Source organism: Mastomys coucha, unplaced genomic scaffold, assembly GCF_008632895.1.
Source record: "Mastomys coucha isolate ucsf_1 unplaced genomic scaffold, UCSF_Mcou_1 pScaffold22, whole genome shotgun sequence".
Taxonomy (NCBI): Eukaryota; Metazoa; Chordata; class Mammalia; order Rodentia; family Muridae; genus Mastomys; species Mastomys coucha.
Genome location: NW_022196905.1, coordinates 56,991,267 through 57,015,054, shown reverse-complemented (window position 1 = coordinate 57,015,054; position 23,788 = coordinate 56,991,267). Strand labels below are relative to the sequence as shown.

At 46.2% G+C, this 23,788-nt stretch overlaps 1 long non-coding RNA gene across 1 annotated transcript in view; it reads right to left on the bottom strand.

The window, feature by feature from the left end:
- Window positions 1-23,788, bottom strand: part of LOC116071001 — an 80,404-nt gene that overhangs the window by 1,755 nt on the left and 54,861 nt on the right. The window contains exon 2 of the long non-coding RNA XR_004110665.1: window positions 20,875-20,924. This is a non-coding gene — a long non-coding RNA (uncharacterized LOC116071001). The remainder of the gene's footprint in view (window positions 1-20,874; window positions 20,925-23,788) is intronic.

Here is a 23,788-nt window from a genome sequence, read left to right as displayed (position 1 = left end):
GTATCTTCTGTCACATGATTCTACTATGATACACTATACTGACACAGCCCCAAATAACAGGTCCAGGCGACTATGGGCTGAAACTTCCAGATGTACAAACCAAAATGAACCATCTCTTCTGAGAACCAAAGTAAATTATCCTTTCTTATCTGTTGATTGGCTCCAATATTTTGTCACTGTAAGGAAAAGCTGCTGCCACAGACAGTAAATATTTTTTTATTAGATGCTTTCTTTATTTACAATATCTCCTTTCCCAGGTTTCCCTCCAAAAATAAAAATAAAAATAAAATAAAAAAACAAAAACTAAAACAAACCCCTGTTCCCTCCTCCCTCCCCCTGCTCACCAACCCACCTCCTCCTGCTTCCTGGCCCTGGCATTCCCCTACACTGGAGCATAGAACCTTCACAGGACCAAGGGCCTCTCCTCCCATTGATGACCAACTTGGCCATCCTCTCAGACAGCAAATATTAAAGATGGCTGACCATGTGTGTCACCATTCAACCCTTTGGAAAGGTATAGCCTGAGGTGGATGCCAGTGTTAGCTTAGCTAGAACCAGGACACTCCTGATTTACTTTCTCCATAGCCAGGACAGTCAATCACAATGATGATCCATGAGCTCTGTTCTTCTGCAGGTCAGTACCATGACTCCGGGCCTTCCTAGGGAAGGTGGTAGACGTATTTCCTACTGGGTCACTGTGCCTTGCCCCTTCCCAGGTTGGGTTTTCTCCATCGCTTCCCTTTCAGCAAAATCTTCTTTCCATGTTAAGCTGGTCACTCTGGCCTGCTGGATTTCTGAGTGAATTCCAAACATTAATACGGGAGGACCTCTAAGTGGTTTTCTGCTTCTTATGTACAAAGCTTCAGAAGACAATGGATAATACCAGGATCTTTAGCCTAGTGCCTTTGTTTGTAAAGTTCATTTATAGGAGAGATGATTTGCCTGTTCCCTCCTTCCTTCTTTCAATCATAGACTCCCCAGGATGATATTCTATAAGTCTCAGCCAATAGGGAAAACAGCTGCACCTGCTATGAACTACAGGCTGGTTGGTTACAGGGGATTTGATTTACTATGGTGATAAAATAAAATCCAGTACCCAAGTTGTTTCTAAAAGATATGTCCACCTGAATCCATGGAATCTGTGAATGGCCAAGGCAAGCCATCAAACAAATATGGAGGTGATCAAGTTAAGAACCTTAATATGGAGGGCTGGAGAGATGGCTCAGAGGTTAAGGAGCACTGAATGCTCTTCCAGAGGTCCTGAATTCAATTCCCAGCAACCACATGGTGGCTCACAACCATCTGTAATGGGATCTGATGCCCTCTTCTAGTGTGTCTGAGGAGAGCGACAGTGTACTCACATACATAAAATAAATAAATCTTAAAAAAAAAAAAAAGAACTTTAATATGGGAGGTTACAAAGTCTGGTTACATTTGTGCTTCTAGGCTAAAGGTAGAAGGAGATTTGGTCCCAGACATAAAGGGGAGACCATGTGACTAAAGATGCAGAAGCTGGAGTGAGGGGGGGACATAGACTGCTGGGGAACAGCGACCACGTTGACTCCTGGGAGCTCGGAATAGGGCCCTTTAGTGTTCTTTAGTGCAATCCAATCCACCATCCAATTCTAGGAGCTCTGGCTCCTTGTCTGGAAACCCCAAGTTTGTAGCAGCTTTTCCAGCAGCACAGGAAGTAGTTCTACATACCCCCGCCTTTGCCCCAAGCACCAAATCCCTGGGACAATCGAACTTGCAGGTCCGCTTGGCCACACAGCAGTCTTTCTGCCTCTTCCCTCTTCATTATCTTTCATTTGTCTCCCTGGCAGGTGCTATTAATAGACATGTTGTCACAGATTTACTTCTGATCTATCGTCAGGATGGAGTCAGCTCTCCGAGCCTTCTTTGTATTTTAAAAAGATGCAGATCTTATACCCAGAAAACATGCAATAGAGTTTTCATGGCACAGGCATTTAGCAACACCAAGAAGTAGCTGGTTCTAGAATAAGGACCAGATGGCACAGGTCTGTCAATCATGACACCAATTGCAAAACATATATAGACCAAAGTACAATAGCACTGCAGAGAAAGAAGGGATGGGAGGCCAGGCAGTGGTGGCGCATGCCTTTAATCCCAGCACTTGGGAGGCAGAGGCAGGCGGATTTCTGAGTTCGAGGCCAGCCTGGTCTACAGAGTGAGTTCCAGGACAGCCAGGGCTATACAGAGAAACCCTGTCTTGAAAAAACAAAAAAGAAGGAATGGGAGGCTTAAATAGAAACACACACACACACACACACACACACACACACACACACACACACACACACACGTAAACTGGCTTTTAGGATTACACACCTAGCTCCAGGTCCCCCTTCTGCCTCACTTTCCACTCATAACTCCTAGATGAAATGGAGAAATAACTTAGATTAAGAAGTACCATGCTCATTCTTTCCCCTTCTATCCCTTTTTTCCCTTCCCTCTTCCCTTCCCTATCTTAGCAGTGGCTCTGAAATCCCAACCCGCAATAAATACCTTTGTTTACTTTGGAATCTTGTTTAAAAAAAAAAAAAATCAGGCCAGAGGGTAAGGGGGACTCAGAAGTAGTTAAACAGAAAGGAGACTGCAGACAGTCTTAGAACTCAGTGAGCAGCTAGGTCAGCTTTCTGAGCTCCAGCTTAGCAGCGGGAAGGGAGGGAGAAGGAAGCCAAGCGGGACAGGAGGGGCAGTTGGTCAACAACTTCTGTGATACTTCCCAGTGTCCTAGAGGCTGCTAAGGTCCTCGGGACCCATTACCCGGTGAAGCTTGAAACCTTCTGCTGGGCAAACTGCTTAGAAAGGCTGGGATTTAACACTCCCCCTCTAAAAACATTAGTTTCCCAAGGCAGGCAGCAGACAGACAGAGGGCTGGGGATTGAATCCAAGGCCTTCATCTGCTTATGTGTTTCCTGCGCTCTTGAGGCTCCCACTCTCCTCTCCCAGGCAAGGACAGGATCCATACTGCTCTCCTAAACCCTTCAATTGCAGCTATTGAGTAGCTTTTCCCTCTTCAGGGTCAGTTTCTGGTCTTTCTCTCTCACCAACTCCCTCAGGGTCCACTTCCTGGCTTTCCTTCCCGCCCAGTCCCATACCTGAGAGCCATGCTTGCTGAGTCAGGTACCAGCCTGAGCAGTGGGACATTCTTCCTGGTTTAAGTCCTGCCCCCCCCCCTTTTTTTTCCACTCTGTGATTTCCTTTCCTGATGACATTCCTTTTTCAACCGGCTTGAATGTTCAAGGTTGTGTGATTCCACAGGTGAAGAGGGTAGGGGTGAACGTGCTCAGCACCACCGACACCCCACACCTGCACACACCTGTATTTGCGATTATTCTCCCTCTCCCTTATATACATATCAGATCAGGTTCAATCACTCCCTGGGCCTACATGAATATCCCATCCATATCTTTCATGGGGCAAGCAAAAAGGAAACATCCTTCCTCCAGCATGATACACAGAAGTAGAAAAACACCAGCCCTTGGAGGACCGCTGAGTTCCGAAGGAGCAGGCTACCTGCCTCTCCTCCCCCCAACCCCTCCCCCCCGACCCCCCCCAGCTTGTCTTTTGGAAGCAGCTGCCTGACTTACAGCGGGAGCCCTTGATGGCTAAGGGGAATCCAAATGTGCTTTGTCTTTGCAGCAATATACACGCCAACAGGGAAGCACAGGGCACATCTTTTGCAGCCAGGGTTTGGTTTACACAGGGGAAAAGCAAATACCATTAGGATGGCCCAGTCTACCCACTGCTGGCGCCAGCTGCTCCTGCACTCCCACATACTGCTTGACTCTGCCCCGGTTTCATGTTGCACTTAAACAGCCCCATGTTTGAAGATGGTCATGGCCACATTAGTTAGTGGTGAGGTCTCTAGGCAGGAAAAGCCTGTTTTACAATGGGGATGGGGGGCGGGGAGGGTGTAGGGAGAATGTTGGGAGGTTTTTTTTTGTTGTTTTAATAGAGAAATTGACAGCATTCACCATGGTGCCCAGGGCTAAGAGCTGGTGTCAAAAGTGATCACTTGGAGCCAGCTTATAGGGCTTTCATTGGCCAAGTCCAGAGCCATCAGACCATCAAAATAACAGAACTAGCAAGGATTTTAGCTCATTGAGGAAAACATGAGTGAGAAGACACAGCGAGAGGAGCAGAGAAAGGAAAGGGGCAGCTCTGTTGCCACCTAGGAAACCAGCTAACAAATATACACAGAGTACGGGACCTAGAAAGACCACCATTTGCTATCCCTCATAGTAATGATAATGGATCCAGGTAAGACTCACTGATGGAGGCCCCGGGGGACCAAGAGGGGCTAGAGAGTAAAAGGACCAGATAATAGGGAGCAAGACTGTGAAGCACCGACTTCCGCACATGCGACAACCACAGTACTCATGAGCTTAGAGCAGCTGTGGCTGCCTGCATAGGGTTTACACAAGACAGAGGCCCCCAAACAGTCCTAGATGGGGAGCTGTTCTCAAGCTGAACCTCCTCCCAGAGGCAAGCCCCTCCTACCTCACACACTATGGAATTACACAGAATACTTCATCCTCACTAGTCAAAGGTAGGAATGATGGGTGAGTGACAGGCGGGGAGAAAAGGGCTGGGCCCTTGTGTGGTTTTGTTTTGAAAGTCTTGTTACGTAGTCCAGTCTAGTCTGGAGCTCACTGTCCTCTCTCCTCTGCCTCCAGGATGCTGGGACTGTGTGTGTACCACCTTAGGATATCGGATTGGATAAGCCATTCCAATTGAGGGTATTTTCACTTCCATGTTCAGATCGTACATGCTTACCATCCAGTGGTCCCAAATCGCAAGACAAGTCACACACAGAGGGGGATGAAAAGACCCGGTGCTCTTCCCCCAGCCTGGAAAGCAGTCTGTTTCCTCCACCGTGGTACACTTCCAAGCACTGAGGACATGCCTCTTCAAAGGTGCCGTGACATGAGACGTTAAAGTCACTCCCAGGAAATAGTGTGAGTTTTTAAAAGGCTACTGGAATATTTACAAGAGGGCTGTAGTGAAATGAAACACTTACATTTTTTTTTTTTTAATTTTTTTTGAGACAGGACTCTGTGTAGTCCTGGCTGTCCTGGAGCTCACTTTGTAGACCAGGCTGGCCTTGAACTCAGAAATCCGCCTGCCTCTGCCTCCCAAGTGCCGGGATTAAAGGTGTGCGCTACCATCGTCCGGCAAACACTTACATTTTTAACACTGTTTTTGAAAACTTGCTAGTATTTAGAACAGAAAATCTGTTTTCTAAGTCTGATTTCCCAGAACCTGGCTGGAGGGCAAAGTGACCGAATATTTAGGGCACCACTACTGGGTGCTGAGCTCCTGGTTCAAGAGGAACGGATGCAAAGTGCAAAGTGTGACCATTTAACACCAGCACGGCAACCCTCTGTCTACAGAAGACATTAGAAGGACCCACCCAGAGGGGAACTGGGATTAGAAGATAAGCTGTGGACTACCAAGTCTCAGGTGGATGACTTTTTTTTCCCTACCCAAAGGCACCAAGCTTGTGTTACTTTTGAGATGCTCAAAGGCTATACAACAACTACTATCATCCACGCCCTTAAGTACTCCACTTTACACCTTCTCGATAGACAATGTGCCTTAGATATAAGTAAGTACGCATTGACGAGCATTGGGCTGGATGGGACAGAAGTGTGTATATACAGATATAGTTACAGGTCTTCTCCATTGTGGCGGCTCAATAGAAATGCCCCCCACAGACTCGTGTGTGTGTGTGTGTGTGTGTGTGTGTGTGTGTGTGTGTGTGTGTGTGTGTGTGTGAATGCTTGGCCCATAGGGAATGGCACTATTAGGAAGTGTTCCCATGTTGGAGGAAGTGAGTCACTGTGGGGTGGGCTTTGAGGTCTTATACGCCCAAGTTACACCCAGTATGGTACACAGTCTTCTACTGCCTGTGGATCAAGTTGTAGAGCTCTCAGCTCCTTCTCTAGCACCATGTCTGCCTGCTTGCTACTATGTAACCTTCCATAATGATTATGAACTAAACCTCTGAAACTGTAAGCCAGTTTCAATGGAATGTTTTCCTTTATAAGAGTTGCCATAGTCATAGTGTATCTTCACAATGAAAACCCTAATTAAGACATCCCCAGGCTGGGCGGTGGTGGCGCATGCCTTTAATCCCAGCACTTGGGAGGCAGAGGCAGGTGGATTTCTGAGTTCGAGGCCAGCCTGGTCTACAGAGTGAGTTCCAGGACAGCCAGGGCTATTCAGAGAAACCCTGTCTCAAAAAACCAGAAAAAAAAAAAAAAAGAAGACATCCCTAAAAGAGGTTCCCTGGTCAAACAGGTTTGGGAGAGCAGAGATTAAAGGTGAACACATTCAGAGTTATAACAAAGGATGGTGTTTCTCTTAGAAAACCCAGTATTTTCCTAAAATTCTAGATCACACAACTTATCTTCATAGTAAATTAGTAAGTGATAAAACTCATGCTGTGGGATACTTTTAAAAAACTACAATGGAGAGGACAGCTCTTATCATTGCGTGTCTTATACATCAACGCTATACTGTGGGGCTTCAATATACTTAGCCAGGTGTAGTTCACGCCTGGGTGTCAAAAGTCGGGGTCCTAACCACAACTCCATGCCCAGCATCAAAGATGTGGAAGGCCAACTTCTTCTCTCGAGTCCTCATCTACAACAGGAATCTATGTCATCAAAGCTCTCTTCCAGATCTCGCCATGAAGATGCAACAACAGTGGGAAAGGAGAACCACCCTACGCCACCATCTGCCCGCCCTACCCCACCGTCTGTCTGCCCGTGGCTTGCTTTGGCTTAAATGTTATCTCCTTGAAGCTGAAGAGGAGTCCTGCTGGCATCTATTCTACCCTTCACTGGGGAACTTGCTCAAGCTTGCAGAAGAGCTCACAAGCTCATGAAGAGATGACTGAGGTCCACCAGATCCCAAGTCATGGTCCTGACCCAGTGGAGCAAAGTTTTGCTCTTGTGTTCTCTCCTTCATCCCCAGTTCTCCGTCTCACTCTCTAAAGCTCTGGTAGTTTGTTTGACTCAGGTTTCCACAACCAGGAAGATAAGGACAGAGGTGCAACAAGCAGAGCTGTTGGAAGGAGAGAAAGCCTCAGATTAAGGAAGCCCTCCCTGGCGGGGGTGGGATCTGATGGCCCACCTTCTCCTTGTGGTGGGTCTTGGGGAGGGTGCTGAGTACTGGGGAACCCATAGCTAGTGTAGACATCTGGGCCTTCTGGAACATCTGGACTAGGAAACAGAAGCCAGTGTCATCACTTCTTCAGGAGTCACCGCTGGGTGTTCATGGGCTTCCTTGGGCCTGTTGGGACTTCACCACTCACAAGGTTGTCTCCATGGCCTTGCCACAGCTGGCCTTGGCAGAACTATCCACATGAGAGGGGGTCCAAATCACACTGGGATGGTTCCATTTTCAGAACTCAAGAGAAACAGGCCAGGCCCTGATCCCCGACTTCATTGCTCTGGACTTCACGGGACCCTTTGCTATGCATGTCACATGTGGAGACATGTTCTTTTCAAATACCATGATGACACTACTATGTGTCTCTTGCTGTGGTCTTTACCCTCCTAAATGACCATCATTTTGACAGATCTTAAAACCATTTCCCTTGGTCTTCTGATGCCACCCCTTTCTGATTTAGTAATTAGCCTAGATCTTTAAGAAAGACGCTTGACTGGGTCTGGGGAAAGATTCATGGTTAAGAGCCCTTACTGTTCTTGCAGACACCTTAAATTCAGTTCTAAGCACCCACGGTGGGCAGCTGAAAACTGCCTACTATAACTCCAACTTCACACGATCTCACGCCTCTGGCTTCTGTGGGCACATGGCACATATTTACACAGACACTTATACATAAGTAGAAACAAAATGGTAGATGTTTGATACCATTGGCAGAATAAGCCTCAGCAGCATCTTTACTTCTTCTGCAGTATTCACCAAGCCTCTCGTATGTACCAGGCACTATCCTAGGTTGTGAGCATAATACAATGAATGGTATTGGGAGTGCTCCCTAGGAAAGCTTATAGTCTCTCAGGCTCTGTCTTTCTCTCCCTCCCTCTCCCCTACTCTGTGTCGGAGGCATGCATTAGTCAAGGTTCTCTAGAGTCACAGAACTTATGGAGTGTTTCTATACATTAAGGGAATTGATTGTAATGACTTACAGGCTGTAGTCCAACTAATCCAACAGTGGGCAGCAGTGAATGGGAAGTCCAAGAATCTAGTAGTTGCTCAGTCCTGCGAGGCTGGGTGTTTCAGCTGGTCTTCTGTAGGAGCTGGAATCCTGAAGAAGTAGGTTCCAACAGATGTGCTGGTTTTGCAAGCAGGCAAAGAAGAGTGAGCCTTCCTTCTTTCAGTGTCCTTATGTAGGCCTCGATCAGAAGGTGTGGCCCAGATTAAAGGTGTGTAGCACACCTTGATCTGGAACTTGCTTTGTCCCAGGCTGGCCTTGAACTCAGAGGTCTGCTTGCCCCAGTCTCCTGGGATTAAAGCCATGTACTACCTTGTCTGGGCCTAAGCTTTTCATGGCCACCATGCCTCAGAGAGGTATATGTAGGGTGGGATTGGGTAAAAAGCATGGAGTGCTATGAAATTTCTTATTTTTTGGGGGTGGTGGTGGTTTTGAGACAGGGTTTCCCTGTGTAGCCCTGCTGTCCTGGAACTCACTCTGTAGACCAGGCTCACCTCATACTCAGAAATCTGCCTGCCTCTGCTTCCCAAGTGCTGGGATTAAAGGTGTGCACCACCACTGCCTGGCTGAAATCTCTATAAACCGAGAAGACTCATCCCACCACACTAGTAGTTTAACAAGTGAACAATTTTAGGCCAGAGATAATCTGCGCTTGCATTTCCTCCACTTAGGAACCCTGCCACTCCGAGCAACTTCCCTGAGTGTCATTTGTCTACTCAACAGGCCAGGAAGAGTAACAGTTCTCACTTATCAGGGTTGCTATGAAAGTTCAATGAGATGAAAACATGTAGACCATTTCCTATCATGCCTGAGTAACCTACCGTCAGTACTTATTCAAACACTGCCAAGGCTGGAGAGGAGATTTCAGGTGGTCGGAGAGGTTGCTGTTCTTCCCGAGGTTCCTACAGCTACCTGTAACTCTAGCTTAGGGGATTTGATGCTCTCTTCCGGCCTCTGTATGGTACCTACATCCATGCGTACATGCCCAGACACATACGTACAATTAAAAATAAAATAAAATGTAATAAACACTGCAGCTGACACGTGAGTGTTTACTATCCGTCTCGTGCTGGTTCAGGGATTTTCTCGTGTTAATTCTTTTCCACTTTACAATAAGCCTTTCCAAGTGGCAACAAATGCTATAAAAGTTGGTGAGCTAGTACAGCCATGACTAATGAAGTGGTTATTGCTTCAGTCTTAACAACTTCCTGTTATCTATTTTGGAAGGTTGTGTGGCCTTCCTTCACCTTCTCCCCAGACTGTGTTCCATTGCTTTTGCAAAAAGTGATTCGCTTTTATCTTGACTTGAATTTCCAGGCTGTTATTTCATCTACCTACCACCAGGTGGCAGTATATAGTGGTTGTTAATAGCTGAGTTTCAAGAGAAGAGCACAGAAGAATCAGGAAAGCCCAAGAATAAGGTGCCAAGTCGTGCAGGTGCTAGCCATGGTAAAGTTTGCCAGCAAGGAACACGGTGAATATTCTAGGCACAACTGTTGCATTAGCTCTAGTAGCCATGGTACAATGGCTCTTTGTAGTTCTTGCCAGGCAAGGGTTTATTTCTTCCTTTGTGGAGACCTTGGTGGGGATGGAAAAGCCTTTTACAAGTCTACATAGGTCCCCATTTCACACAAAAAACTGCTCACGAAACTCTGAAGTGTGAGAGTTTGGGTTTTTCTTTGCCATCTACTTCTGTGGCAGAGGCTGAGAGAAGGAGGAGCTTGTGAAGTGTAGAGGGCTCTAGGCCCTCTGGATCACCATCAGTCTGGCCCATAAGCAGCACTTCCCCCGAAGCTGCGTGTGAGCTGGCTTGGAGTCCCACCTAACAGTTAAGGGTCTATGGCTATGGCCTGGGAGGTAAAGATTTACCCTAAACTTAAGAAGAGCCAGCTGGAAGGGCTTGGGGGAGAAGGCTCCTCAATAGAATCCAGAACATTATAGGCAAAGATAAAATGCCCACGGGAGAATAAAACAGCACAGAAGGCACATAGAACTGCCCAACTCTGAGAGGGACCAGCAATCTCCCAGTGCCCTGTGGGGATTGTTTTAGGTGAAGCCTTTGAAAGGCTGTGCCCTGTTCTCTAGATTGTAAATTTCTGAGAGTTGGTACTACCTGAAGTAGTTGAGACACATTTCTCATAAAGATTCTCTCTCTCTCTCTCCCTCTCCCCCTCTCTCTTCTCTCCCCTTTCTGTCTCCCACCGTGTGTGTGTGTGTGTGTGTGTGTGTGTGTGTGTGTGTGTGTGTGTTCAAAGAGAATGAAGGCTCTTGGTAGACCCAGCAGTGGAGGACGCTGGTTTGTATTGATCCCCCTGAGTCTGAGTGGGGCCCACGGACTGGTGTTTCTTACCAGCTCCTTGGTGATACTGTCTGGGTTATGGACACGGAGATCACTGATAACTGCCCAACTGCTTCAAAGAAACTGAGACAACTTAAGTGCCCTGAGTTGCTTTGTCTCTGGTTGGGTCAGGCCGGCTTTACTTGAAAGGGGCAGCAGGTCAGTGTCTTCAGAATATTGTAGCATGGTGAATCCCTAGCAAACAGTGAGGCCACCGTGTGGTACTGAAATCCCTTTAGTGACTGAAGATATGGCTCAAACCAAGTTGCCAACAAGAACACTTAGATGAACACTAATATGCCATCGCCATCCTAGTCCCAACACAAAGGCAGGCAGTTTACAAGCATCTGAAGGCTTCAACATTTTTGTTTACTTTTTTTTTTTTTTAAAGTGTTTCTTAGTCTTTGAACCCTCCTTTCTTTCTTTCCCTTTGACATGGTCTTACTCTGTAGCTCAGGCTGGCCTTGAACTTGCACTGCTCCCTCGTCTGTCTTCCAAGTAGTGAGGTTACAGATATGCCTTACCATGTCTGTGAACACTCTGTAACTCCCCTCTTTCCTTCCTTCCTTTCCTTCTTTTTTTCTTTTTTTCTTTCCTCCTTCTCTCCCTCCCTTCCTCCCTTCCTTTCCTTTTGGGAGTAGGTAGAAAGGACAGGGCCTCATGTGCTTCAGGCTGGCCTCAACCACACAATATAGCGGAGGATGACCTTGTACCTCTGATCCATCTGGTTTCATTTCCAGAGTGCTGGTATCACAGGCATGTATCGGCATACTTAGTCTTATGGAGCACTAAGGATCAAACTCAGAGCTTTGTGTATGCTAGAGAAGCCTAGAGAAGCACTCTACCAACTGTTATGTCCCCAGTTCGTTTTCCAATTTACATGTGGCCTATTATTCCAGGCCGTGGCATGTCATAGGAAAGAAATGAGAAAACCCAAGTGCCTAAAATATGGAAGTCATTTAAGGAACATACTCTGCCATGGTTGGTTTGCTCTTGGATTCATTCCATTCCCAACTACTTTTTCAGGGAACTATATCCCTGCAGCTCTCTTGCCCTGAGATTCCACACATGGCAGTGCTGGACTAGACCAGAGGGCAAAGAGCGCAGACATCAGGGATCCATCTATTCCTCTCTCTACCACAGACAGACTTGTATCCATCCTGGAGGCAATTCTGCTCTCTGCAGCTTCTGATGCCCAACAGAAGCCCTTCATGTCTACTTCCATCTCTCATCACAGAGTAGTATCTTTGCACCATGTTTTGTTACTAAAGCCTAATACCACAGACTGTGTAATTTATAAAGAAAAGAAATTTTCAGAAGTTGGAGGCTGCAGAGTTTAAGATCTGATGGTTATGTCTGGCAAGGGCCTGCTTGTTACATCAGCACATAGATGAAGGTTTTACATGGTGCACTTCAGAGAGAAAATAGGGATGGGACACAGATGCGCGCGCGTCCTTAAGAGGGTGAGTGCGGGCAGGAGAGCAGGAGAGGACATTCCTTCTCATCAGCAACCACTCCTGTGACACTCATGCTACCCCACTAGCCCTAATAGCACCTTTCTAGAAATCACAACCTTCAGCACTGTTGTTCTGGGGGTAGGAGATGAAGCTGGACGTGGGACAAATATTCAAGTCACAGCAGGTGGAAACATCTGCCTGCCTTGACAGTCCATGTCACCTCCTCGTCTCATTTGGCTCTCAGCTTTTCCCCTATCTGTCTAACCAAATGACTACAAAGCACATATGACTTCCTTGGTTTGAAGGGAGTTGTTGCTGTTCTCTACAGGGCCTTGCCTATTACAGATAGTATCATTGTCAAAGGAAGATTGGCTACATGACTAAATACTAGCCATTTGACAATCGCTGGTCTTGGGTTCTTCTGAAAGAACCAGTGTCATGTAATGCGCATGGCGTGCTTGTTGTGTGCCTGTATAGGGCAGATCACAGAGCAGCATTAAGGGTGATTGTGGAGGATTTTAGTCTTGTATTTATCTCTACTGAGTTCTCTTTCCTTTTCTAGTCTGCTTCCCCTGCAATGTCACTTCTGAGACAGGTTCCCTTATTTCCTTCCAACTGCCTATGCCCTCTTTAGGAGATACCCTAAATTTTCCCCCAGAGAAAGTATAAGGGACATAGGACCTTTGTTCTATGTTCAATGATCTTATGGAATTCCCAAAATGACCAAAATGTGGGAGTGACCTTAGGAAATAAGTTTAGATGCGCTCACATCTGCTGAGATGTGGAAGGCACTCTGCTATTAGGCCCTGTGATGGCTATTCCTGGTTGTCAACTTGACTACATCTGGAATGAACTACAATCCAGAAATAGAGGGCACACCTGTGATCCAGATCTTGAGGCTGGAAGACACAGGTTTCTTGATCTGGATCTTGACATGGGGATCTCGAGGAAAAGTGGCCAGGAAAAGCTTAGGCCCAGGCAAGGTAGTACACTCCTTTAATCCCAGGAGACTGAGGCAAGCAGATCTCTGAATTCAAGGCCAGCCTGGGACAAAGCAAGTTCCAGATCCAGTTGCGGTGGTACACACCTTTAATCTGGGCCACACCTGCTGGAGGCCTATGTAAGGACATATGAAGGGAGACTCACTCTTCTTGGACGGCTTGCACTTATTTGCCAGCTCATCTATAGGAACCAACTTCTACAGAAGACCAGCTGAAACACCCAGCCTCGTGGAACTGAACAACTACTAGATTCTTGGACTTCCCATTCATGGCTGTCCATTATTGGGTTAGTTGGTCTACAGACTGTAAACCATTACAATACATTCCCTTAATATATAGAGATATATTCCGTGACTCTAGAGAACTCTGACGAATCCTGGCCCCATTATTAGTGAGGCTGGTTTTCACTGTGTTCAGGAAGGCCTCTGTGGGGCTCCAACTCAATCCCTTAAGAAAAATATCTGCAACTCTTGAGTATGTGATACAAATTTCCCCCTGGACTTGATGGACAGCTGTCCCTTTGTATCTATGGGAGATGGTTCTCAAACCCCTACATGCTCCAGTCCTTTCCATAAAATGTAGTATTTACATATAATTACATATATGAAGTATTTGCATATAATTACATGTATGTAGTATTTACATATAATCCACATACACACATCCTCTCCCATATTCTTTATTCTTTAGGTGGCAGCCATGCTTCTAGCATCTTCAAACATCTCTAGATAATTTATGATGCCTAGAGCAATGTAAATGCCATGTACAGTTATTATTCTGTATTGTTTAAGGAAGAATGAGCAAGTTTCCACATACTGCAGATGCAACCATCAAAGGCGTAACTAGACAGCATGTGCCAATGACTCTGTAACAGCTTTTCCTAAATACTTTCCATCACCAGTGGGTGGTAGAATCTATAGATGCAGAATCCACAGATAAAGGGCCAAGTGTGTTTGTTGAGGAAGTCACATAGATCGTTCTGAAGAAAGTGGCAGAGTTCAGATAGAAAGCTCAGCTAATCACGTAGCCTTGTATGCCATCATGGCCCTTCATCAGTGACATTAGATGCTTCCCGGAATTTCTGCTACTTGAGTAGAACTCTATTGTTCAGAATAACTACATGGCATTCAAACTATGTTCAGAGAGAATCAGTGAGCTATAGTGATGGACGCCCCGCTTCGGGTGGGTCCAGGCCATGACCTCCTGGATGACATTTCATCTTTGGGACTGTAGGCTCATGTACCTTGAAGAATTTTCACAGAATAGTTTTCTTGAGATAATTTTTCAAATCTGAAAGATGACCCCTCTGCCTTAACATGCATAGTTCAAGCAGGATTCTTTGTCATATTTAAAAATTTTAATTTATTTACATTTTTAGAGATACGGTTCCACTATGTTGCCGAGACCAGACTTGAACTCAGGACATTCCTGTTTCTGACTCCCAAGCACTGGTTTATAAGCAACTGCCACATGCTTGGCTTCTGGTTTAAGTCACAAAGCAAGCTGAACATGGCCCATCTTCAGCTTTGTCTGACCCATCAGAACTCCCCACCCCCTTTACTTTTTATGATCAATTTTACTTCTAAGGCTCTATCACCATAAGGTCTGGTCAAAGCACACATAGAATCTGTATAGGGAGCTATGATAAAACACACAGATGTGGCCATTGTCTTAGGCTCCCGACACAGAGCTTCCAAAGCTTGTGTAATTTCCCAAGTCCTAGTGGCCTCTTGGTGATTTGGAAGGAACCCTGCTGGGACAATACTTGGGTTTATGGTATTGGGGTGACTTAGGTGGGGCTCACTGGATAGCCTCAGGGTGTGACCATTACTACAGACACCAAGTAGAGGTTTTGGTTGGTTCAATATCATCCACTAATATCTCTCCCTCTCTCTCTGCATCTGTCTGTCTGTCTGTCTGTCTCTGTTTCTCTGTGTGTGTGTGTTCTGGAGATCACACACACGTGCATGCTCACACTGTGTGTTGGGTGATGATAAATATTGGAAATTAAACAGATTGAATTCTGCAAATCCCACAGGCAGTAGGGGTTGCCCAAAACTGTATAAATGCCCCTGTGCAGTATAAATGCTCCTTTGTACTGGAAGGGTGGTCCTCCCTAACTTCAGGGGGGCAGAAGTTTCTGCTCATGTGGCCCTCTTAGGCCTTGCCTTTGTTCAGCATCATCTGGCTGCTCATCCAACTCTTCAAACTATACTTTGTAAGGAACCTGTAAATGTAACCCAATAACTTCTCTCAGTTCTGCACCTTTACACTTTGATTTACAGCTGCCTGGCCACATGTTCAGGGTCCAGGTTTGTAACCTGCGTATGAAATGAGGGGCAGTCTTGTGGCTTTGGCCCTTAACCTGAGGCATCTGGTGCTACCTGTGGACAGCTAAAGCAGGAAGTTGGCTGGATTGTGTTACACCCAGCTGGTGTGCAAAGGTGGAGACCTGCTCCATGTGCAAAATCTATGCAGTGACCTCGCCAGTAAGGTGCTCTGGGAGAGATCACGGAGGTCAGAAAGCAGTGTTGTTTCTTAGTGGGGCTTAGAAGAGGAGGATGGGCTCTTAAAAACGATGCTCAGAAGATGGCCTGCCATTAGAGTCCAGGCAGTGGGCTCGGGAGAGGGCTGTTAGAAGCTAGGTGGCCTGGAGTTCATCACAAATCCTCCCCCCATCTCAGCTTTGCTAACAACAAAGTGGGAGAAAGAGTAATATCCAACTCTATAGGGCTGTCTGAGGACCACGCCATACAAACACATGACAAGCCTGGTGCGGTGGCTTGAATAAGAATGGCCTCCACAGATTCAAATATTTAAATGCACGCTTCTTAAGAAGTGGTGCTAGTTGAGAGGGATTGGGAGGTGTAGCTTTTAAGTAGGTGTGGCCTTGTTGTTGGAAAGTGGGACACTTAGAGTGGGCTTTGGGGATTCTAAAGCTCAAGGCAGGCCGGGTGTCTCACTCTTCCTGCTACCCATGGGTGCAGATGTAGAACTCTCAGCTGCCTCTCCAGCACCTTGACTGCCTGCGTGCCACCACGCTTCCCACCATCATGATAATGGACAGAACCCCTGAAACTGTAAGCTAGCCCCAATTCAATAGTTTCTTTCATAAACATTTTCTTTTCTTTTCTTTTTTCTTTTTTTTGGTTTTTTGAGACAGGGTTTCTCTGTGTAGTCCTGGCTGTCCTGGAACTCACTCTGTAGATCAGGCTGTCCTCGAACTCAGAAATCTGCCTGTCTCTGCCTCCCAAGTGCTGGGACGAAAGGCGTGCGCCACCATCGCCCAGCTTTCATAAGCATTTTCATAGTCGTGCCTCTTCACAGCAATAGAACACTGACTGAGACACCTGGCAAAGTGTGCTTGGCAGGTTGAGCTCTTGATATACACTAGCTAGCTCTTGCCATGTTTGTTGTGAGGACATCCTCAAGAACAAGGTGCTTAGACACGGACTAGAAACAGGTGATGCTCCCGCTACATCCACCCCAAAACCATGGGGTATATCTCTAACACAGGGTCTGTCTCATTTTGGTAACTAGCTTTATCTGAGATATAGCGGGAACCATGGAGGAGTCCTGAAGCACTTGGGAAAAGCCAGCTCCTGCCTGCAAATAACGCGGATACTTTAGAACCGAGGGTCATCTCCAGAGTCCTGTAGTGACTAATGTGAACCAAAGTGCGCCCCTGAAATAAACCTGCTGAAGTCCTTAATCCACTGTGCCAGCATTGGGAGATCTGACTTCTAGAGTTCAACGAGGCTAGTGATCTAATCTGATAGGACTGGAGGCCTTTCTGATAGTTAGGGAGAGTGGAGAGAGAGAATGTGAGCCCCCATCATCCATCATGAGCAGCTGTGTGAGGTCAGGATGAGGCTGCCAGCCACAAGCCTTACCTCTGCACCTCCACTGGAAGGTGTGGAAGAATACATTTCTGATGTCTAAGCTACACGCTTGATGACATTTTGTTCTGTCAGCCGGAGATTATTAATACAGTACTCAAGCCAAAAAGAGTCTTCAAGATGAGGCATTTTACATGCCCCTTTAATTTTATAAATGTGTTTATGGACCCAAGATGGAAGCATGGTAAAAGGTCAAGGAAAGAAGTGTACTTCTAGGATGTCCTTGTGAGATCAGTGTTTCTAAATTATAGAAAATAATAAAAAAATCATTTTTCAATTGAAAATAATGAATGTGGTCCTGGGGCCTGAGTGTCTTCCAGATGGAAGATACTCTTATCAATGACTAGGACACAGGGGGAGGCCTCTGCTGCCTGTCAAAAGATTCAGAGCCCATCCATGCAATACTGTATTTCCTGAGCACCTGAGCCCTGAACTTGATACCAGGGATCTAAGGAGATTTACAGTCCAACAAGGGAGAAAAGTGCAAAGGAGATGACCAGCTAGGAGGATCAACTTATGAGTTTGAGGCTAACCTGGGCTACATAGTAAGTACATAGTAAGTAACTACAGAGGCTAAACTGGAGTGAGGCCATGTCTTTCACAGACAAGAATAAGAAAAAACAAACAAAAAACCCAAATGAAAACAAAACAAAAAATCAACCCCCCCCCCAAACTGAAAAACCATAAAAAACTTTAGATGACCAATAATGTGTTAGAAGCACTAGACTGAAATAATCAAGGAACTCCTTATATACCTCAGGAAGATTCGGAAGGCTTCTCCATGGAGATCTGGCAGCAGGCCGCACTGGTGAATTGTTAGAGCACATCCCATGGGGAATGCAATAGAAATGTAGCAATCCATTTATCCTTCCTTCCCTCCTCCCATCTTCTCTTCCCTGCCTCCTTCCCTGTTTTTCTTTCCTCTAATCCTTTGAGAGAGAGTTTTGTCATATATCCCTGTCTAGCCTTGAGCTCATGCCAGTCCTCTTGCCTCAGCCTCTCAAGTTGCCAGGATTACAAACATGCCACCAGGCCTGGCTCTCTCTTAGACACATTCTTTCCTGCCACAGCCATTTCTTATGCCATATCCTAGGGCAAGGCGATCTCTTTGTTAGCGGATTACTACACTATTTCCGAGTCTATCTTCTCATCTGTTCATACCTCTTTCTTGCCTCATCAGCCACACAGAAGCCACAGGTCCTTTCAGAGCACAACTGTGAGCAGTCATTACCACTGCTCCACCTAAAACCTCCCAGAGATACCCAGAGCCTCAGGATATTTAACACCATGCCATACTAAATACACCAAGTTTACATAGTGCTTCTTATATACCAGTGACTTATATACTTGATTCTCATATCTTGTGGTCCACGGTTTGTTTGTTTTTGTTTTTGTTTTTTTTGTTTGTTTTTGTTTTTTTGATTTTTGAGACAGGGTTTCTCTGTATAGCCCTGGCTGTTCTGGAACTCACTCTGTAGACCAGGCTAGCCTTGAACTCAGAAATCCACCTGCCTCTGCCTCCCAAGTGCTGGGACTAAAGGCGTGCGACACCACCGCTCGGCGTGGTCCACATTTTTTGAATGTTGCTCACTTGTTAAAATTTATTAGCAACTTGAACACTAGTCCTCACCTAATGCTGTATGGCAGGCACATGTGCACACACAGAACAGCAAAAATGAGAACCATCTGATATTGATGTTTCTAGCTGAGCTCACACAAGGTCATTTTCTGTTTCCTTGGCTGAATTATTATTCTCTATAAGTGCATCTCTACTGTTCATTTTGTGCTCCCTTTTTATTGGTTTCACTGTTTAAAGCCCCCGGGCACAGCACCTCGGTGCTGTCTGGGGCTCTAAGTTAAAGAAAGCGGAGGTATGCCTTGCAGAGGAACAGACGCAGCAGAGAGGTTTCATCCTGGAGTGAACTGCAGTGCTGCCAGCCTTGAACTAGCTTAAATGATGAATTAGCCGCGTTTTCAAATGAGAGAAACACAAAACAAGGCATGTGTACTGATGGGCTGCCGAACACGTGCTGGGAGACACACGGGGCCCAGAACGGTGATCGGTGATCGGAATCCACTAAGTCCTTGTTTACAGTAGTGAGTTATAAGTTCTGACTGAAATGTAAGAGCCTTGCAGAGTCAAGGACACCCAGAGCCTTTAGAGTTAAGAATGCCTGCCCAGAGATGCTTACAACCCAGTAGGGCACCATTGCTTATCTCTCTCTCTGGCCACACAGCTTTCTTCAAATCGTTCCTGATCTCGTCATTAGCTATTTTCTTTGCTTTTTCATCTCTCTACCCAGTTTAGACACCTATTATCACATCTACGTAGGGCCTTTCCTAGTCATTTTTTTTTTTTTAGCATAAACTTAAACTGGTTTTACTTGATTACGTATTAGATGCTAGCCCTTGGGGGCTGGAGAGTTTAACTTTGCTAGAGAGAAGTAACCAGAACCAGTTACAGGACACCTTTGAGCATGGGGAACCTTGTGAATTAAGAGATGATGGCCTGAGCTTATTATTTAAAGCCCACAGTTGATGGAATGGTCCAGGAGGCAGCCATGAACAGAGATTAAAATGTAGGGGAAATGAGGTTCCCGGAGTGCAGAAAGGAAGACTTGTGTGGGCCCACAGTATTGAACGATGCTGAGCGGCTAGGAGGCCAGGTCCCCACCCCGTCACACTAGGAGGCAGGAAGGGTAGACAGACAGATGACATGGATCTGAAAGAATGAAAACGTTCTGCAGAGATGGGACAGCATGATGGTGTAGAACTTGCCAGAAGCAACAGGGATAATGGATGTATACATGGCTGAGATACCTGGAGCAGGGTGCCCTGGAGCTGAAACGGAGAGGATGGTCCCGCAAGTCGATTGGTAAGGGAACCGGGGAGGAGAGCCAAAAATAAATGGAAGAAAAGCAGGATGGGTTGCTTGGGTTTTCTTCTCTGCGACAAATAACCAAGAGATAATTCCGAAGAAGGGAAGACTTACTGTGGGCTAGCCTAGTCTCAGTCCAAGGCTAGCTGATTGACTGTTCTGGGCCTGAGGTGAGGCAAAGCGGCATGGCTCCGGAATCAATTACCAAAGAGCAGCCAGGAAGTAGGGGGCGGGGCAGAGAGGACACACCCTAGTGAGCTACTTCCCTCTGTTAGGAGTTTCCTACCAAACTATTCAGGACCTCCCCCTGAATACCTCCACCCCAGCGGTCGCAAGCCTTCAACATAGAAGCCCGAGGGACACATTTCATACTCAAACTATAATAGGAGGTATAACCCAGGACCCGGCCTCTCAACTGACTGATACACTGGAGTCACCTGGGAGCTGGGCATTATGGGTAGTTTTTGATGTAGTGGCCTGGGGTGAGGACTAAATAAAATGCTTTCCTGACAAATTCCTAGGAGTCCGATGCTACGGTCCTGGGATGACACCGTAGAGCCAGTGTGAATGTCACCGGAGATGTCCCAAGGTCCTTGGGACACTGGAAATATTTCTGTGTGAAGGTTTGTTTGATTTGTTGTCTCATCACACACATTTTTAATTCTCTTCCCAACAATAAAATGAAAGGGCAAGGAGTTGGGGAAGTGAGAGAGCAAGAAGACTGAGCAGGTGAGTGTGTTGTTGCCAAGAATGAGGACCCGAGTTCAAGCCTCATGTAGCGGAAGAAGAGTATTGATTCCCACAAATTGTCTTGATTTTCACACAGGCATACACACACCCCACACAAAATATTAAAGACTTCAAAGTAATAACAACAAACTCCACAAAACCTTAAAATATATGAATCACATAATTGAACTGAAATCTGAATGAGCCAGAAAGAAATGGATTTTGGGGACTTGCTCTGTTCCACTGGCTCCGATGTTACTGGAGACGAAAGAGAATTTCTATCCTGAGTGACTTAAATTTAACCAAAAGTGGAAAGAATAGACCGCCCCTCAAAGCATAGAGTGAAAACTGCTGGCTTACCTGCTGGGGAGCTTGTCCATTAGGCCTCTCTGGGTGTTAGAGTGCTCATCCTGAAACAACAGCAAAGTGGAAAACTGAGGGATACCACATTTTCACAGTGGGACTGAGCAATGCCCAAGGAGGCGTTTTCTGAGGGGCCCAGAGCACTGATGTTGCTGTGGGGGTTTTGGTCTGAAACAGTGGGCCCAGGCAGGCAAGAAGCCGGAGGTTTGTTAGGCCTGACTTGGCAGCCCAGCTCCAGGCACTTAGCAATCAATTAACAATTAACCAACATCTCAGCGTTTCCATTTACAAAATGAGATTGTAATGAGATTTAAACGGCATAACATGCAAACTGTTCATTACACACTGGGCGTGCTGGACCTGTTCACGCTATCTACCACGTCTGACGGTCTGAATGCTTGGGTCCCCTTCGGCATTTAGATGTTGAAACAATCCTCAGGGTCATGGTGTCAAGGCGGGGCCTTTGGGAAATAAGTGGATCATGGGGGCAGGGTCCTAACAAAGATGCCCCAGGGCTCTTGGCCCTGGATCAAGCCGGTTTTGGTCATCTAGGAACTTAGCAGAAAGCAGTCTGTTAGGGCCGTGATCTTAGACTTCCCCGTCTCCAGAACTGAGAGACTGGGTTTCGGTTGTTTATAAACCATCCAGTCTAGGGTGTTTTGTTATAGTATTTAACATTCTTGCGGGTAGTATTAGTGAACACTGCATGGCAATATGTCTCCACGCTGATGGATCTCGAGGTGGGTAGGAGAGAGGAATTAAATGAATTTGCTCCTTGGGGACATATCAAGCAATGCTTTAACTAGTAAAAGTATAACCATTCAATAAAATACACAATTTAGAAAACATCTTTGCTTATAATGAAAATGATGTATAGAATTTAGAAATCAAAGAAATGCTCAGATTTTTAGAAATCAAAGAAATGCTCAGATTTGTACTTCTCTGTTTAGTAGAACACTCCACTATATACAGACACATGTTCAAGACATGGTTCTCATTCTACTCCCAAGTGACTAATTAGAGATAATGAACTCTGACATCCCATACAATACTAGATGACGACGCACATCCAGTGATTCAATGTTATATTGTGAGCCGTGTATTTTCACCCAGTATTCATTTTTATTATTCAATATTTCTCTAAACATTGAAAACACTAATTGAACAGCCCTAATCCTATTGTTCTTGATTTTGACTACACTGTTAATCATCTCTCATCAGTATCAGGAGTAAATAAGGACAATATGAGCCAGGTGAAAGGCACACATTCAGGGAGCAAGCCAGCTATATTGGGAGAGCAAGGCAACAAGAAAGCTTACACATAACTCATATGGTCTGTGGCGCACAAGCAATTCTGGACCTATCCTGGGGAGGCGATTCACAGAGAGCTGGGCAGTTCTGAGTTGTTGACAATACCTGAGTCAGGCGGATGGGAAACCAGTGTGGGCCAGTTATGACAGGAAGGCCTTCAGGCAGAGCAGTGTGACAAAAAGGAAGTCAGCCACTGCTGTTTACCAAGCCAACAAAGAATCCTGAACTCCTGCTTTGTGACAAGGTACCAGGAAGCTGTGGTAACTGCTGTGTGGCTTACCCAATAGAGGGACAACCTCCCCCCACCCTCCCCGGGAGGTGGGATGAATTTTCTGCATTCCTGACGTTTAAAGAGCAAGTCTGTGAAGACCCTGAGGGGCCAAGGGTTTACTTGGAGGTCTGCTACACTCCAAGAAGAAAGACTGGAGGTGCCCAAAGACACCTGTACATGGGTGGGGAGAAAGGTCTGGCGCAAAAGAAGTAAAGGAGCAAGTGCAAATATTTGAGAGAGGGGGCCCCTGCAAGAGTTCTGGGCTGGGGACCCCAATCTTATTCCCTGGTGTTAGTATCTCAAAAGAATTGATGATGTCTTGTTTTTGCTTTGAAAAAGATACTGAACTATCCACTGGAGGTTGCTCTTCAATGCCCGCACGTGTACAGTGTGATGTTACTGAGCTAGGCGCATGCTAAGAACTGAAAACATGAAAGGTCAATAGGTCATTCTCCTTGACCCACCCACAGAGCGCATCACATGATGGGTAGATGGATATTAGAAGCAGAGACAGAGCTTCATGGGAAATAACTGGAGGCAGGAGAATACAGCAGCCCGAGTGATTCTTTCTGAGTGAAGGGCGGACCCTTTGAGACAACAGTAGTTAAAATACAAGGATTAGTAATTAAGAGTGCTTACTGCTCTTCCAGAAGACCTGCGTATCTCACTAGTGCCTGTAACTTCAGCTTTAGGTGACCTATCTTCTGGCTTCCATGAGCATCCTACATGATAGGTTTGGCTCGCAGCGGCGCGTCCACAGACACCAGATACAAGCAGCTCTGTGTTTTTGGAAGTTTAATTAGGAGGGGCGGGGAGTGAGGACCATGGCACGTGAAGGGAGAGAGAGAGGAGAGAGAGAAGAGAGAGAGATGGAGGGAAGTACCCATATATTTATATGTGTGGTGACGTAGTAATGCAGGTAAAGGTGGGAGCTGAACCCAATGAATTCTGGGAATATGGTCGCCGTTGCCCTGGTGACAGGTCTGTGGACCCGCCCACATATCTGCCGCAGGCAGGTTCTGGATGCTAACACTACACACAAGGAATATATGTGCACACAATTCACGTCAACAAAAAATAAAAATAAAATGGTTTTAAGCCAGAATCGTGACCAGTCTTGTAAAGCATAGCTCTCATTCAGTCCCTCCTGGGCAGGGAGCCTTGGGTGGCTCTGTGGTGCCTGTCCAGGCCTTATGATGCTCAGCTATGCCTATAAGACTTCCGTTTTGCTGGGCAGTGGTGGCGCATGCCTATAATCCCAGCACTCTTGGGAGGCAGAGGCAGGCAGATTTCTGAGTTCGAGGCCAGCCTGGTCTACAGAGTGAGTTC